The sequence below is a fragment of the Lampris incognitus genome, chromosome 20 (assembly GCF_029633865.1).
Source record: "Lampris incognitus isolate fLamInc1 chromosome 20, fLamInc1.hap2, whole genome shotgun sequence".
NCBI classification, from domain to species: Eukaryota; Metazoa; Chordata; class Actinopteri; order Lampriformes; family Lampridae; genus Lampris; species Lampris incognitus.
The window spans coordinates 11,115,896-11,133,277 of record NC_079230.1 but is presented as its reverse complement, the minus strand read 5'-3'; the positions used below and the strand labels follow the sequence as shown (position 1 = coordinate 11,133,277).

The 17,382-nt window shown below is 46.2% G+C and overlaps 1 pseudogene; it reads left to right on the top strand.

Moving 5' to 3' along the window:
- The window catches only part of LOC130130988 (dynein axonemal heavy chain 2-like), a 334,340-nt pseudogene that overhangs the window by 105,566 nt on the left and 211,392 nt on the right, over positions 1–17,382 (top strand).

Sequence of the window (17,382 nt, the reverse complement as noted above, 5' to 3'; positions counted from 1 at the left end):
TGGGTTGTTCAAATGGAAACGCCCACTGAGCTGTGAGCAAAAAAGCAGTGAGGTGAGTTAGCACTAATGCACTATCCACCCTCCCCACCCTCAACCCCCCCCCCACACACACACACACATGCGCAGTTTGCTTACAGTGTGAGTATGGAGAGGGAAGAAAGTAGGGCTGGGTAAAAAAAATCGATTCATCAATGCACTGCAATATATTTTTTCCCAATTCAATATCGATTCAGAAAATCTTGAAATCGATTATTTCCGTTGTAATTAAGCCCCACTCCGTTGTGGGCGTAGTGTAATTTGTGTTGTATGGAGCCCCCACTTGACTGAACAGTTTGGTCAAGTGGGGCCTCCGTACAACACAAATCACACTTGTTTATTCAACAAAATGGCGACAGAAACGGGCAGTAGTAACGCTTTAAAGTCGGCACCTACAACTTTAAAATCCGACGTTTGGACACATTTTGGATTCAGATGTAAAACCGGAACAGAGGAAGTCGATAGAAGTCGTGTCATGTGTAAGCTTTGCGAGTCAGTGTAAACTACTAATAAGACACGTTAGCCCCTAGATAACGAGTCTGACCCTTTAGCCGAGCGGTTAGCGATGTCGCCTTGTGGTGCAGGGCACCCCGTATCGAATCCCGCACCGGGCAAGAAAATAGCTCGGTTACAGTACACACACTGGAACCACGCCACACTACGCCACACCAACACGAAAACACACGACAGAAGTCGCCGTTCCAAAGCTGTGCGCGGAGGTGAAGGAAGCCGTCGTCGAGTCGTTAAAGTCAGCAGAGAGAGTAGCACTTAGCACATTGTGTGCCTTTGTTTACATTTCAATTCAAACTAAGAGGAAAGAGTATTTTTAGTTTACATGCACTTTACTTTTTTCCATGTAATTACAGTACAGTTATGTATATTACTTTTGTGCTGCAAGTTCAGCTCAGGTACAATACTGTACTACTAATGTTTTATGTTCTCTTCATTAAAGCATAATGAAATGGTAAAATACATTTTTGGGTCAGTTTGTTCTAAACCAATACAAATAATGCACACATTATTATATAACAAATATGAGAAGGTACGCAATGAATAATTTGGGTATTTTTGTCATCTACAAGTATTATTGAATCGATATCGAAGCATATTGGATCAATATCGAATTGAATCGATATCGAATCGATTCGTGACCTTAAGAATCGAAATTGAATTGAATTGTGGGGTTCTTGACAATACCCAGCCCTAGAAGAAAGTGTCAAAAGAATGTGCAGGACAACACAGGGCTCGCCGGTTCGAATCCCTGTGTTACCTCTGCCTTGGTCGGGCGTCCCTACAGACACAATTGGCCGCGTCTGCGAGTGGGAAGCCGGATGTGGGTATGTGTCCTGGTTGCTGCACTAGCACCTCTTCTGGTTGGTTGGGGTGCCTGTTCGGGGGGGGGGCTGGGGGGAATAGCGTGATCCTCCCACAGCCTACGTCCCCTTGGTGAAACTCCTCACTGTCAGGTGAAAAGAAGCAGCTGGCGACTCCACACGTATCAGAGGAAGCATATGGTAGTTTGCAGCCCTCCCCGGATCAGCGACCAGGACGGCTCGGAAGAGTGGGGTAATTGGCTGGGTGTAATTGGGGAGAAAAGGGGGGAAAGAAAAAAAAAGAGAGTGCAGAAACCTATGTCAGGTCACATGGGTGACTAGAAATATATTGATTATATTAATATATTATTATTACACATTATTGTTATATAATATAATCTTATATAGTGCTGTGGGTGTCTAGAAAAGTGCTATATAAATGTAATGATTGTTATTATGGGGAAAAGATTTTAGAAGGACTTGGGAAATTAGCATTTTGATGCTAAAACATACATACTTCAACCAAAATTTGAATTTTCAGATTTGAATACAAAGGGAACATTACTGGGAAGCCACCCAAAAAAAAAAATATATATATACTATATATGATATAAAAATGTTACTTCTACTACTACTTTCGGCTGCTCCCGTTAGGAGGCGCCACAGCGGATCATCTGTTTCCATCTCTTCCTGTCTTCTGCATCTTCCTCTGTCACACCAGCCACCTGCGCGTCTTCCCTCACCACATCCATAAACGTCCTCTTTGGCCTTCCTCTTCTCCTCTTCCCTGGCAGCTCCATATTCAGTATCCTTCTCCCAATATACCCAGCTTCTCTCTTCCACACATGTCCAAGCCATCTCAATCTTGCCTGTCTTGCTTTGTGTCTAAACCGTCCAACCTGAGCTGTTCCTCTAATATACTTGTTCCTAATCTTGTCCTTCTTCGTTACTCCCAATGAAAATCTTAGCATCTTCAACTCTGCCACCTCCAGCTCCACCTCCTGTCTTTTCATCAGTACCACTGTCTCCAAACCATATAACATAGTTGGTCTCACAACCATCTTGTAAACCTTCCCTTTAACTCTTGCTGGTACCCTTCTGTCACAAATCACTCTTCTCCACCCACTCCACCCTGCCTGCACTCTCTTCACCTCTCTTCTGCACTCCCCGTTACTTTAAACAGCTGACCCCAAGTATTTAAACTCGACCTTCATGATCCTTGAGTTAAGTAAACGGCCATTCTAATCCGACCCACCTCCTCGTGATTGTGCACCATCCAATACTACAAACTGATACAAAAATGTTAAAAAGACAAAAAAAATGGACTCCCCCTTTAAAGGCCCACTTAAGTCAAATACTGCTCCAGTATATTAAAACATATGTGTTCCAAGGTCTTTATGTAATGGTTTTTGTCCAGATTGCATATTTGCTGTATTTTTGACAAATTGGTCATGGAGCACAGCTGCTCTTCATCATGTGAGAGGTAGGACACCATGACCTGAGGGTGTATACTTTTATTTCAAAGGTTTGTGTGTGTGTGTGTGTGTGTGTGTGTGTGTGTGTGTGTGTGTGTGTGTGTGTGTGTGTGTGTGTGTGTGTGTGTGTGTGTGTGTGGAGGCAGGGGTGACTTGAAATGGGCAGTTGGATGGAGCACCTACTTGTTTGTGCATGTGTTGTTCATGCGTTATAAATTCTCTGCTCACATTTACAGATGTTTGATTTACTCAGGACTTCAAAAGACGTCTAAACACTAGAACCAACTCCCAATATTACCGGCAACCACCAGTCTTACAATGTGAAATGAATTATTACAGGGGAATAAATGGATCTTCTGTCACCATTATGTCTTGAACACACACACATATATATAGGCTATTCACAATGTGATTGTGTTTGTTTTGGTTTTTTTCCCCCAATTTCCATCCAGGATGGGTGAAATCGTGGATGGTAATCTGTGTTCATCAATAACCTCTCATTTGTTGCTTACTTGTGCAAAAATAAATCTTACTTTGAACTATTTTTTGCTTCCATTGGGCATATGCATTGTTGGTTTCGGATAAAAAGTAAGTCCCTTAGACGTGTGATCGACTATTCCAGAGCTTCACTAAAACCAACCTCTGGTTAGCCCCTTTAAAAAGCAACGTAAAAAAACAAAAGCGCAACGGGCAGTTGGGGACAGGATCAACAGAGAAAGGTGGAAAAGCCTTTCTTAATAGGAAGGTTTTAAGGGCCTGCATCCATATTTTAGTCTGATGGGCTTTGGGGTTTGTGCAAGTGGTTAATGTTGTTTATTTATTCAAAGTCATCTTGCTTATTATGAGACTAATCAATAAACATAAATACTGAAACAATATATTCACTTGGCAAGAGGCAAATTAAACAAAGTATACCAAGTTTGGGCATTCTTAGGGGAGATCATTATTGCAGAATTACTGCATCACATTATACATTGCAAACATTATGCATTGCCCCCTAATTGCACACAGTTTTGGTTTTTATCACACAAAGTGCACAATTTCCCTAGAATATGGTTCTCATGAGCTCTTCCAAGTAGATTATCCAGTAGAAATGGTCTGTGTTTTGGTCAGTCACTTCTGCTTCCAGCGTGGGAAGATGGCGGAGCGAATTCACATTTGCAGCGGTCTCACCCAGTAACAGTGTGGGAAGATGGCGGCACGAACTTGCGTTTGCGGCGGCCTCACCCAGTACCGTCCATGCAGTGTTTTTGTCCGTGTCTGTCCAGTTCTTCGTTTGATGACTGGGAGAGCTGATGCTGGGTCGGCTTGAAGAGCTTGGTTTGCTGTGTCCTGTGGGCCCAGGGACCACAGCCCTATCCGGAACTGCGCCCGAAGAGGAAACACCGAGGGTGGTCTGACAGGACGCGGAAGCGGGGCAGGCTAAGCTAACTGCTAGCCCATGCAGACCGGCATCTTTGTGTTGCGCTGCTGTGGGCTGGGGGAAACGATATATTGACAAAGTGTTCCTGATTAATGACAGGACAAGCAGTGGGACATAATGGATTTTTCCAAGAACCAGATCGACCATTTCAAGAGGACCATCCTTCTCATCACTGACCTCAGAAGTCCTGCCTTGAGAGACAGGTATTATGTGAAGTCAAAGGAGTTTTCATTCCAGCTGACTGTTTGATACATTTTTCTGAGTCCCACCTCCCTTCGTTACTGTTATTATGTCTACGTAACTTTCAGGATGAGGTCCACTACCATTACTTCCATTTCACATCAGACTAGACTTCAAGATGGCTTAGCTCAACTTACCTTTGAACAGATGTAAGTGGGATCATTGTTCTCTTTATTAAGGTATGTGGCGTTCCAGAATTTTTAATTTGTAAAAATGTTTTGGACCCCCCCCCCCTTTTCACCCCAATTGTATCTGGACAATTACCCCACTCTTCCAAGCCATCCCGGTCACTGCTCCACCCCCTCTGCTGATCCACTGGGGGCTGCAGACTACCACATGCTTCCTCCAATACATGTGGAGTCGCCAGCTGCTTCTTTTCACCTGACAGTGAGGAGTTTCACCAGGGGGACGTAGCATGTGGGAGGATCACACTACTCCCCCCAGTTCCCCCTCCCCCTGAACAGGTACTCCGACTGACCAGAGGAGGTGCTAGTGCAGCAACCAGGACACATACCCACATCTGACTTCCCACCCTGCAGAGACGGCCAATTCTGACTGTACAGACGCTCGACCAAGCCGGAGGTAACACGGGGTTTCGAGCTGGCAATCCCCGTGTTGGTAGGCAACGGAATAGACCGCTACGCTACCAGGACGCTGAGAATGTTTAATCTTTTTAGGACACTTCTGAAGGTCAGGTTTGGGTTTGGAGAAAGAAATTAAAAATGCTTTGTCTTCCAATCGCTCAGGATAACAGTTTTTTTTTACTTTATAGCACCTTTTTACCATTAACCTTTTTTTTAGCTATGTCTTTTTACGTATCTAGCATTGTCTATCATACTTTGAATCAAAGTTGCTCTCCATTGCTTCTGAGCAGGGTGTCAGATGTCAGAGGAAGTAAAGACAGTTACTTAGTACTGATTGTTGGATCACTGTGTCATTCATTATTTGGCAGACGGGCTGTTGCTTGAGTCTGCCTTGCACTTTTGAACTCAAAACTCCAGTGCAACCTCTTCTTATGCACACAGGCTCTGATCTTGTGCTGGAAGGCCCTTCCTAGCTTCAAACACTGGGTAGGATTATGTTCACTTGATCTCCCTCGGATTTGTGTCATAATGGGATGAGCAGAGCATTTGGCAAATGAATAAATACTGAATAACTGGTGTGGTGCCATAGTATATGCTCATTACTCTGTACAGTCCAGTCCAGCTTCTCCTGATGTCTGCTCTTCTAGTTTCTTCCCAGTGTTTTCTTCTCTGATTCTCCTCATCAGTGTCTAGTTCTTCCTGTCCCACTGGACTGCCTAGGGCTGTCCCCTGTTTCAGTTCTGACACAGGGATTTAGGACTTGAAATAATCTCTGTCAATAATCGCCCACCTTTTTTCAATACCAGCACCCCTGTCCTGTCCCATCCCATCCACTTGGTCAAAAATTGGTCCCGCTGTTGCTAAAAATAAGGTTGGGTCCGCCTCAGCGTGACCGGTTTTGACAAGAAGCCAAAGGCAGGCGGGGATGAAGTGGGCGATGGGTCCTATCATCAGTGATGTAACCCACTGAAAGAGCGTTCTGTGGCCCGCTGCGCTCAGGGAACAAATGAAAATAAACAGAGGATTAGATCTAAAGCCCAGACACAAAATAGCAGAGCTGAAAAAAAGGAAATGAAGGAAAACAAAATTGGAAACACGTTTTCTTTGTGCTCCATGGGACCCCTGGTTGTCATGGTAGTCCGTGGGGGTAATGAAAGAATAAGAAGAGATAATGTGAGAGATGGCAGACTCTTGTGTGTATTAAACATGGGTGTGTATGTGCCTTGTGGTTAATGTCAAGTGTGGCTAAGGTACCTCAGTCTCCAAGGGGTTGCCTAGTGAGAAGAGTGTCGCTGTGATTAAAATGGTGGAGAACAGCCAGAGGCTGATAGCTGGCACAGATTCTCCACGACCTACCCAACCTACCTCGCCTCCGCCCTTTTCACCCTGCATCCCTCTCACTTCCCCTCTGACACTCGCTCTCCCTCTCTCTCTCATTGCCAGCTGTCGGTTATGCCAGTCACTGTGTAGTGATCATCTCTTAGTGAAGGGATGCATCTTCTATGCCTCGATATTGCTCTAGTCCTGTGTCAGCAGTCCACCAGCAGCCTAGTTTTCTGTACGTTGTGTTTTAAGCCAAGATCAGCAGTTTGTGATTTTCTCTCCTCCTCCCTGCTACTGTATACCCGCTGTATACCTCGGGGTTGGCCAAGCATTTCACACTAGGATGACCAAGCCGGTCATTTTGACCATTTTGAATTTTCAAAGTTTAATAACTTTGTGAGAGAAAAAAATTCAGACCTGCTGCTCCCTGATAGGTCCTGGAATTGCACATATTTGCATTAAAATGAGTTTTAGATCAATTGCACAAAAAAAAATTGTGATAAGATCTACCGTGATTGGCCAAAATGGCCGCACGTAATTTGCATGTGATCGTGCGCATTATGTCACTATTTATGACGTGTGTTGGTCGCTTCATGTCCTTCGTGAAGTTCATTGCTCTGTCCTAGAAACACACTAGCATTCTCCAGTGCAGAGAAATAGTCTAAACTTGATTTGTAGTTACTTCCAACATGTCTGGTTACAGCCGCCATTTCTGGTGTGCAATGACTACCACCGTGCCGTTGCAGTATTTACAGGCGTTGGACAGCGGCGATCTAGTGTTAATCGAACCCTTTTCAAAATTTTTTTTTTTTTTGCCGCTGGAACCAGATCCAGCATGAGCTGCAGTGTTCCTTCGATCAGAGCAGTACTGAGTTCACCCTGGAGAAGATTGCCTCCCAGGGCCTGGACCAACACGCAGACAGGATCTGTGAGATCTCTGGGGCTGCCAGCGAGGAGCTCTCCATAGAACAGGTCTCCGTCTCTTCCTCTAGACAGACCATCACCCCTCTCTGTTTAGCGTCTCCCCTGCCTGTTCTTCCTGACTCGTACCTTTGTTCTCCACGTTTCAACTGATGACAGCAGGTACAAGGCAGCTCAATGTAGAGCTGAGCTGTTAGGTCGGTCTTTGTTTAGTTTTAAGATTTTTGCCAAGAAATGGGGCCTTTCTTTCTCCAGTGGCTTACAGATCACCTAACCTTATTTCCCATACATTTTCTCATACCCTCCCCACACCCATCCCCCAACTCAGTCTCTCCACCCCTCTTGAAAGGTCCTCACCGTTAGTGTTGTACTTTTCAAGTTATTCTTTTGACCTCCGGCATCTGTCAGTGCAGGGCTACTTTCGTGGGTTGACCATTTTAGACATTTGTTTTGGTTCACAAGGGTCAAAAGTCAGAGTGGATATCCTTTCACTTCAAATTTACAATAACCCTGAATTGGTTTACATGTGTATGAACACGAGTGTACTCACACGTGTATGTGTGAATGTGTGTGTGTTTGTATCTGTGTGTGTGTGTGTGTGTGTGTGTGTGTGTGTGTGTGTGCATGAGCGAGCTCTGTACCTCATGCATACACAATTAGACCCTATCAGGTTATCAAAGCGAACAGGCTGTTGCGCTGCTGGGAATGATGAATGGCCGCCAGGTGCTGGGGTCCATGTGGTAAACATTCCAGGTAAGGGCTGTTTGCGGGGGAACACAAAGGGTTAAGTAGCCTTGGCGGTTCATAGCCGTACCCTCCTACCACCCCTACCCCCCGTAGCCTCTGGCGGCTGCTCATCAGCTCATTCTCCAACATCTCCGAGGGGCTGTGGATGAAGTCTAAGGCTGAGAAAGACAGGCAGGCAGGAGGCAGGCACAGGCAAGCGGTGGGGGGGAAAGACAAGATGTAATTTCCTCCAGACCCAAACTGGGACTTGGAGAGAGGGTAAAAAGAAGGGGGGGGGACTTAGGTTTTACACAGCTCACTGCTCGCCTGGTTCCCTGCCTCCAGGCTTGGAGTCCCAGGACAACAGAGGCAGCCTGTAGAGGAGCACTGTCTGCCTGTCAAACTTTGTCAACCTATGCCGCTCCCTCAACCCCGCACCCCCGACTGTCTCACCTCCCTACTCTCCACAGCCCCTAGGCGCACCCTCTGGTCCCCAACCCAAAGAGCTCAACCCTCACAGACTTTACATTAGTACAGATTTACTGTGTGAACATCCCCTGCGTGGGGAGACAGAGGTGTCTCAAGTACGCCAACAACCCCAGCCCATTTCATTGACGACTCATGCCACAGTAAAGAGAGCGAGAAAGAGAGAGAGAGAGTAAAGCGATGGCGAAAAAGGGAAAACGGGAAAGGAAACCAGTTCTTCGTGTTTGTATCATCATGCTTATTGGTTGAATGTTCTCAGCCCATGACACAAATCAGCTTTCAGCTGGTTGAGAGAGAGAGAGAGAGAGAGAGAGAGAGAGAGAGAGAGAGAGAGAGAGAGAGAGAGAGAGAGAAAAGAAATCCTGGTGCTGCACACTGGTCTGGGGATGTGTTACGCATGTTTATCTTTATTCTCTTGGCTTTGATATTTCAGGGCCTTGAGGGCATCGCTAGGACCTGGGAGGACATGTCCCTGGACCATCGCACCTTACAAAGACAAAGGCCATCACCACCTGAGGTGAGAGTGGAGCAGGGCCGCAGGGAGTACAGTGAGATCAGGGGTCAAGGGTTAGCCAGCTCTTAAAGTTCAAGAACCACAATGGAAACAGGTCAACTGTTACGTGGCTGCGCCGAAAGTCAGGTGATGTGGGTTGTGGTGAGACACTTTGGCTTTGGGTTTAATCAAATGTGTTTGACAGTGAGATGATTTGAACCATGGAAAGAATCCGAGCCGTTTTTGTGTTTGTCGGCATAATGTTGTTTGTTCTCCTTCAAGTTTTGTCTCTTTGAAGTCCAAAGCTGGTGGTCAGCAGGGAATTACCAGGAAAAAAACACTACAAGCTTCTCTCAGTTCAGACTGACAGTCATCCATAAGACGGTCGCAGAGATACACAAATAGAACCTCTCTCTCTCTCTCTCTCTCTCTCTCCCTCCCTGTCTCGCTCTCTCTGTCTCCCCCCCCCCCTTTTTCCCATCTCTGGTGTTCTCACGCAGCTTGCCAGGCCTGGTCTTGGTCCCCACAAGATTTAATTTGCAGGCTAATTCCATATCAAAAACACTGTCGCGGCACTGTGTTCGCTGAGCGGGACACAAACAAGCAAGGACACAGTCTCTGCGTGGCTCCTCCTGCTACCTCATTATAGCTGTGCCCTCAAGTAACAGATTTGTCCTTAATTGGCAAGTTGTCCTAATTGACTTTAGCTAATTTATGGATTAGATTATTTTTACCCTCTCACCTAATTGAACCATAACTTTCATGTGTTTTCCGGGCTGGCAGAGTGGAGGGTAATTGGTGTTGAGCGCTGTGAAGTTTGTGTGTGTGTGTGTGTGTGTGTTGGGGGGGGTACAGAGGGGGTGGTTATGTGTTATGCCTGAGATAGGATAATCAGTGTCATGCTTGTGCAGTGATTCCAAAACAATGATCAAGCAGAGGTGTCGATAACATTTTGTGGCGTTTCCTGTTTTTAGTTGATGTGGGGCGCTTGTGGGTAATTTGGTTTGTGAAATGGAGGTTTGCTCCTCGGCTTGTTCCCTGATCAGTTCCAGTTGGTGCTTCAGTTTGAGGAAAATACTCATAGAGTAGGATGCCTGTATGCTGAAATATGGACAACTATGCTAGCTATGTAATATCATTTAGATTGTTCTGTGTGTGTGTGTGTGTGTGTGTGTGTGTATTTTTTTTGAGCAAGGTCAGATGAGGCCTGATTCAGAATTTTTTTTTTCTTTCTCAAATCTTTGTATTGATTTTTGTGCCAGTGTTGCATACAAAACATGGTGATATATCCAAGATGTCCAGAAACCTGGACATCTTGGTTTCAGACTCAAATAAACAGAACAAAAATGATTCTTTTTTGGCATTTTCCACCTTTCTTTGATAGCGATAGTGAAGAGAGACAGGAAAGGCAGGGGAGAGAGAGGGGATGACATGCAGCGAAGGGCCCGGGGCCGATTCGAGCCCAGGCCTTTGCGGTAAGGACTCGGCCTCATGTGGTACGCGCTCTACCAGGTGAGCCAATCATGTCTGATTCTGAACGTTAATTTGTATAGATGGGGGGGGGGGGGTATTTCCAAGCGGCCGCCTGTAGTGTTGCTGGTGGTTCTTGTGTTGATGGTGCTCGTGCTGGTGATGGGTGCAAACAGACGTAAACAAATGTAAGTCATCCAGAAAACACACTTTCTGCTACACATAATTACTGATGTTTATGTTTCCTTGTGATTTCTTCATCAGGGCGCTGCGTTCTTTGAGACATGCTGTCACTCGTGTAGCGCCACACACACACACACACCCACACACACACACACACACACACACACACAGTGCACACGTGTGTGCGTGCGTCAAATGGTTAGGAGAGGATTTAGAGATGAGTCAGGGATGAAAGTGCCACATCTCCCCGGGGCTGTCAGCCTGTTACCAAGTGACACCTCTCCTCCGCTCGCCCTACCGCTCTCCAGCCAGCCTCCTCTGGGCCAATGCCACACACACACAGACACACACACACACACACACACACACACACACACACACACACACACACGCACACTCACAAAACACCCACATAGGCAGACACACACAGGAGATAAGAGGGAGGTGTCAGGGATAAAGACAAAGAGGTAAGGGGAAGAGAGAGCAGCGAGGGAGAGGGAAAGAGCGATTTGGGGAAACAGAGGAGACAAATATTTGGAGATGGAGAGAAAGCAGAGGATGAGGGGCACTGTGTGATTGAAATCAGAGGCTGAGAGGAAGGGAGGGAGGAGGTGCAGATGAGGCAGAGAGGTAGGGGTTTAGGGAGCAGGGAATGGTAAGAGACAATTTCATTAAGAGGAACCACAGCTCACAGCTCATTTCAGTCCAGGCAATGAAGGAGGACAGTTCTGCCAGCAATTATCAGCAGCATTTTTTTGCTTTTGACTGTGATTCATTATAGTCCATCTAATTATGCTTTTAGATTGGTCCCACTTTTCAAACCCAAAACTGCAGCAAAAGGACTTATTGCCAATCTCTCTCCCATCGTAAAATCACCCATGTATCATGACTGTTTGACATAAAGAAAAGAGAAGCAGGACATAGAGGTAAGACTGGGAGAGACACACAAGACACCCACTCAGCAGGTAGTTGTTGGGTAGGGCTAACTAGTTAGTGGCTCTATCCACGATCTATCCATTTGTTTGGAATTTTAGCTGGAGTTGTAAACTAGCGTGACAATCTCATCATCTCTGTAAACATTTACAGTATGAAAGCAGAGATGAAGAATGATGTCGGCGAAACAGTGAATGAAGTTCCCACAACGGAAGTGGTGTGTGACGATGGCGCGAATTCACATTTGTGGTGGCCTCACCCAGTTCCATCCATGCAGTGTCTTTGTCCACGTCTGCGTCTAAGTTTTGTCTTCATTTGATGGCTGAGAGAGCTGGCGCTGGATCGGCTGGGAGAGCTTGGTCTGCTGCATCCTGTGGGCCCAGGGACCACGGCCCTGCCCGGAGCTGCGCCCGAGGAGGTAACACCGAGGTGGTCTGACAGGACGCAGAAGCGAGGCAGGCTAAGCTAATTGCTAGCCCATGCAGACCGGCAGTTCCAATAACACAGAGGGAGGTCTGGCGGTGGCCTCACCTGGCATTGACTGTGGTGGATTTGGTGTCATCATGTGGAGTGCAGGGAGGTGTGTCAAGGGTGTCTGGCTGGGAGAGCTGGCATTGGATCGGTTGGGGGAGCCTGGTCTGGTGGGCCCAAGGACCCCGGCCTCTGCCTGGAGCTGTGCCCGAGGAGGAAACACTGGGGGCGGTGTGACAGGAGGCGGGGCAGGCTAAGCTAACTGCTAGCCCATGCAGACCGGCAGTTCTGACAGTCATCCTGGCTGGCGTTCGTTCCCTTGGACAGTGATTTTTTTGTTTAGTTTGGATATATGTTTTTGTCTTTGTGTTGCACTGCTGTGGGCTGGGGGAAACGATATTTCGTTTCATTTGAAATGATGAAATGAAATGACAAAGTCTTCCTGATTCCTGAAGTAGATGTTGGAGTTTGGTGCACCAGCTGTTTATCAAGAAGCTCTTCTGAATTGGATTGGTCAAATATTGTTGACCTTTTGGGTGTTTTCCTCGGTCTGCCCCGCTTCTCTGTTTGTATCTATATGGAGAAAAGAGAGAAGGATGGAGAGGAAGAGAGGTAGATGAAAACTTAAAAGGGGGTGAGGAAGTGTTTGGTATCGAAAACCAATTCCCATTCTCCGCTGATAAGAAAATAATGGGGTTGATAAGAGTGTGCCAGAATTGACAGGCGTCAATAGGCTTTGCCGTACTTCACTGCTGCTTCCAAACAGCTCGTGTAGCATTTTATTTTGTTTAGAAACAAACATGCTGTGATTTAGAAGTGTGAAAACAAAGCATGAGACAGATTTCTTTTGAATAGCATAATTTTTTCTGCTTACTTGTCAGAAAACAAAACCTTCGTATGCCAATGGCAGCTCACTAAAAATAGCCGGTTTTCTCTCATCCACAAAGATGATATATTTCATATGGAATCAAACCGGATGAAATCAAGACAAAGACAACGGAAGACTCAGTGAGAAATAGACGGAGAGAGAGCTGGATAGAGAGAGCAAGAGAGGTGGAGAGGGAGATTAAGGAGGGTCTCTTGCCCCATGTATGTCAATCTCCTTTCTCCTATTTATAGAGGCTTAGGATTCTGCTTTTTAGCAGCAAATTACAGTTTCTCCGCCCTTCTCTCTCTCTCTCTCTCTCTCTCTCTCTCTCTCTCTCTCTCTCTCTCTCTCTCTCTCTCTCTCTCTCTCTCTCTCTCTCTCTCTCTCTCTCTCTCTCTCTCTCTCTCACTTGCTTTTGCTTTTACCGACTGATTCTCACAATCTGTCAGCATCTGTCTCACCAAATCACCCCCACCCCCGCGTCTCTCCCCTTGTTAAACACAGAGGACTTTTTGTGTAGGAGAGCGATTTCATTCATTCATCAGGTTTTCTCCCCACCCCTCGACACCCCAAACACCCTTCTCCTCAAAACTCCCGCCCTCACGAGAAATAAAACGTGCATGACACAAACCGTCTCTTTGCAATCCCTCTCTCTCTTTCTCTCTCCCCCCTCTCTAACTCACTCTCTCTCTCTCTGTCTCACTCTCGTTCTCTTCTTGCTCTCCCTCCCTCTCTCTTTCTCTCTCCCTCTCCCTCTCTCTTTCTCTCCCTCACTCTCTCCCCCCTCTCTCCCTCTCTCTCGCTCTCTCGCCCCCTCTCTCTTTCTCCCCCCCCACAACAGAGATGTAGAGGTAAAAGATGCCTCTCTTAATGCTGTGTACAGTTCTGTAGTAGCTGTGCTTCAGCTAGTTCTCTGGCTAACTCCCCCCTGTCATTCTCAGTAAGGCTCTTGTCCGCCATGTTTTTCTGTACCTTTGTATTTTTTTTTTTTTACATTCTGAGCCGGGCACCATGTAGGGGGACTAAATCAATTCTAAATTATTGCATCCCTAGGTAACTGATGGCCGTGTCTGGGCGGAGGAGGAGTGATTAATGATGATACTATGGACGATATGAGTAAGACACACCGCCGAGACATTATCACACACACACTGACAGCAGCGCACACACGCGCGCGTGCACGTACACACACACACACACACACACACAACGAGTGCGGCTGAAGATATATCTGTGTGGGCTTCTGTCTGTACAATAACCGATGGCCATTATTGAGGAAACTGAGACATCACTGCCCCTTATTGGGTTGGGGAAGGGAGGGTGTGTGAGTGTGTGTGGGTATTTATGTGTGTGTGAGGAAGAGAGCGAACGTGGTTTCATCGCCATTGCACCTGTCTCTCCTTAATTGGCCTGCAAGTTGAATCTACTGCACAGTGCAGTGCAGTGCGTTGTGTTAGTCTTTCTATAAAAGAAAGGCAAGGCATGCTGCACGGTGCTGCGCCAGTCACCTGGAATTACCACCCACCATATCCGAGATTCATCCGTCAGTGTCTCCAGAGCAGAACAGATTACCCAGAATAAAAACTGTGACGGTGGTAATGTTGGAGCGCAGATAGGCAAACAGGCCTGTGCTTCGAAACACTAAATCACTGTGCAAAACAGACACCGGTACACCCACGGCCCAAATCGCCGTTTTGTGTCGTGTTGTTTGTATGTCAGTCAATTCATGGCCTAAGCATACTTACCTGCATCGAACAAAGCAGTGCGTTTTATGATCTTGCCACACAACAAAGGCCCAAATTCATGCCTGCTTTCTATCTTACCCATAATCTTTTTCCACAGCACTCGTGGTGCACTCTGGGGAAACATCTTAAAAATGCTGGCACAACCCCGCACAAACAGTGTGCGCTGTGTTTGCTTGTACATAAACACACTCACACACACACACACACACACACAGACACTCATGCTCCCACACTCCTTCACAAAGACAGACACGCACATGCTGAGTCCCTGATGCACTTGATAGCTCCTGATAGTAGTCATTGTGAGGAGCAATGTTCCCCTTCACCGTGTTATGCTGTTATTACATTAGCAGCCCTGTTTTTATCCCTCTCCTCTCTCCCTCTCCCTCTCTCTCTCTCTCTCTCTCTCTCTCTCTCTCTCTCTCTCTCTCTCTCTCTCCCTCTCTCCTCACTTCTCCACCCACCTGTACTATACCGACTCTTCCTCTATCCATCTATCCCCTTTCCCTCTCTCTACTCCTTGTTCCCTTCCTCGGTTGTGATTTAGTGCTTACAGTGTTTGCGATGTGACACCGAAAGCCAGGGAAATTATAACTCTAACCTAGGCCGAGTCTCTCCAAATTATGGCCATTGATTTGTGTCTTCATTATGTGTTCAGTGGAACCTTGTTCACCTACACCACCAAACCCCACACCGTAGCACAGCTCAACACTGCCATCTAGTGACACCCCTCTCTGAGAGGCTCACAGGTTGAGGGGTTCGTAATGTGTGTGTGTGTTTGTGTGTGTGTGTGTGTGTGTGTGTGTGTGTGAGTGTGAGATGTTGCCTGTAGCTTAGTTACAAACATAGTGACTGAGTAGCACCAGGATCCCTGTACAGGCCCGATCTATAGCATGAAAAGGTGAAGAGCCTCTGAAAATGAGGGAAAGGCTCTCCAGTGAGCCCCTGTAAATTAGTGGCTCTCATGAGTCAGTGCATGCTAATAAGCTAGTGAGTATTTTTGCAAGCCTTAGGTGAGGGAGTTGGGGAATGGTTGTCTGTCTGTCTGTCTCTGGCCCTGTCTGTGTTGCTTTGGACTTTGGGCTACCTTGGGCAGAGTGTGGCAGTGAGCAGTGTGTGGCTGGAGAATGCTGGAATGCTCTGGCCATCTGCTGCACATTAGAATTAGACCTGAAGCTCAATTCAATTAGCAGCCTGAGCCAGGGCCACTGATTGGAGAGAGGGAGGAGGACTACAGTCAGCCACTGGCCCGCAGTAACTGAGAGGACGCCGGGAGGGGACAGGCAACAATGGGGAAAGAACCACGTATTGATGGGAGGTTGTAAGTGCAAGGAACAAAACTGACTCCCAGCTGAAAATTTGCAAACTATATTATGGAAAGAAACAAAACCACTTGTGGGGAAAAAAAACAGCTGGAAAATCAAGAGAAATATAAAATGCCGTGAAAAACAGCTACCAAGGCGTTAAACCCTAGATCTAGATGGAAATCTAATCTCTAATTTGTCACCTCATGGCTGAACACACCAGCAATTGAAATAAAAAAGAGGTATTCATTTTGTCAGGGTGTTGGAAGTGCGTCGATATTGCCTGATTTGAAGCATGGCTGTATCAGGACAAAGAGTCAACAACAACATTGGAAAAAGATTAATTATTCTCCCTTGTCAAAATATGTCTCCAAGTAGAGGACTTCTGCTGACTTTTTTTTTTAGCAGTTGAGAGGAAATGGATGAAGTGTTTTGGAACGTATCGAAGCTGTGATAGTCATAACAAACACATCATTATGCAAGCACATTGGCAAGTAGTCACCCTAATTATTAAATATTTGGATACTGTATATGAGCCAGAACACATAATGGTGATTACAAATATGCCTGCAAACGATTATGGTGTCCTAAAATGGGCCAAACTTGTTGAATCTGTCCGGGATTCCAAACTTGTGCATGTCACACTGATGAGAAATGGTGCGCGGCTACTAAGATTAATAGAAGCTGGACCAAAACGCTGTTTGCAAACATGCACAATTTTTTCCGCAAACCAATTATGCGAGCTTATCCAAACCAATGAAGACTCGGTATTTACCAGGGACACCCGTCCCCTAGCTACGGAGGTTACATAAAGGGGAGATAACCAGAGGAGATCCAGAGAACGAGGGAGCGGTGGCCTCAGGGTAAAACTAGGCACACTTACAGAAACACAGTGACTCGCTCACCAAATCAGACACATGCACAAACACAAAATATACTTACACACTCATATTCTCACACACACACACAAACAGTTTGCTGAACATACATTCTCATGTCTGAGATGCTGTCAGTAAGCCCGTGGAGAAGTAACTCACATAAACATGGCCCTCTGCAGACATGTTACCAATTATCTGCAGCATATTTCTGTGATTTCTAACTCGGGCCAGACTGGCATCTTTGGACAATGGAGAGGTTTGAATAATTGTGGGTTTGTGCGTTTTGCTTGCGCCATTGCCCTGCGTTACAGCCTCTTAAAGCTAAAACAGCCCAATATTTTGAGCAGTACTTGCTTATTATAGCTCAGTTTTTCGTCTTGCAGTAGTGTGTGTGTGTGTGTGTCCGCTTGTGTTAGTTGTGTATATTCTTGCATGAGGGTTGTGATTGTGAGAGTTTTTTTTTTGTTTTTGTTTTTTTGTCCGCCTCAGTTTGTCTCACCTGTTCCTCAT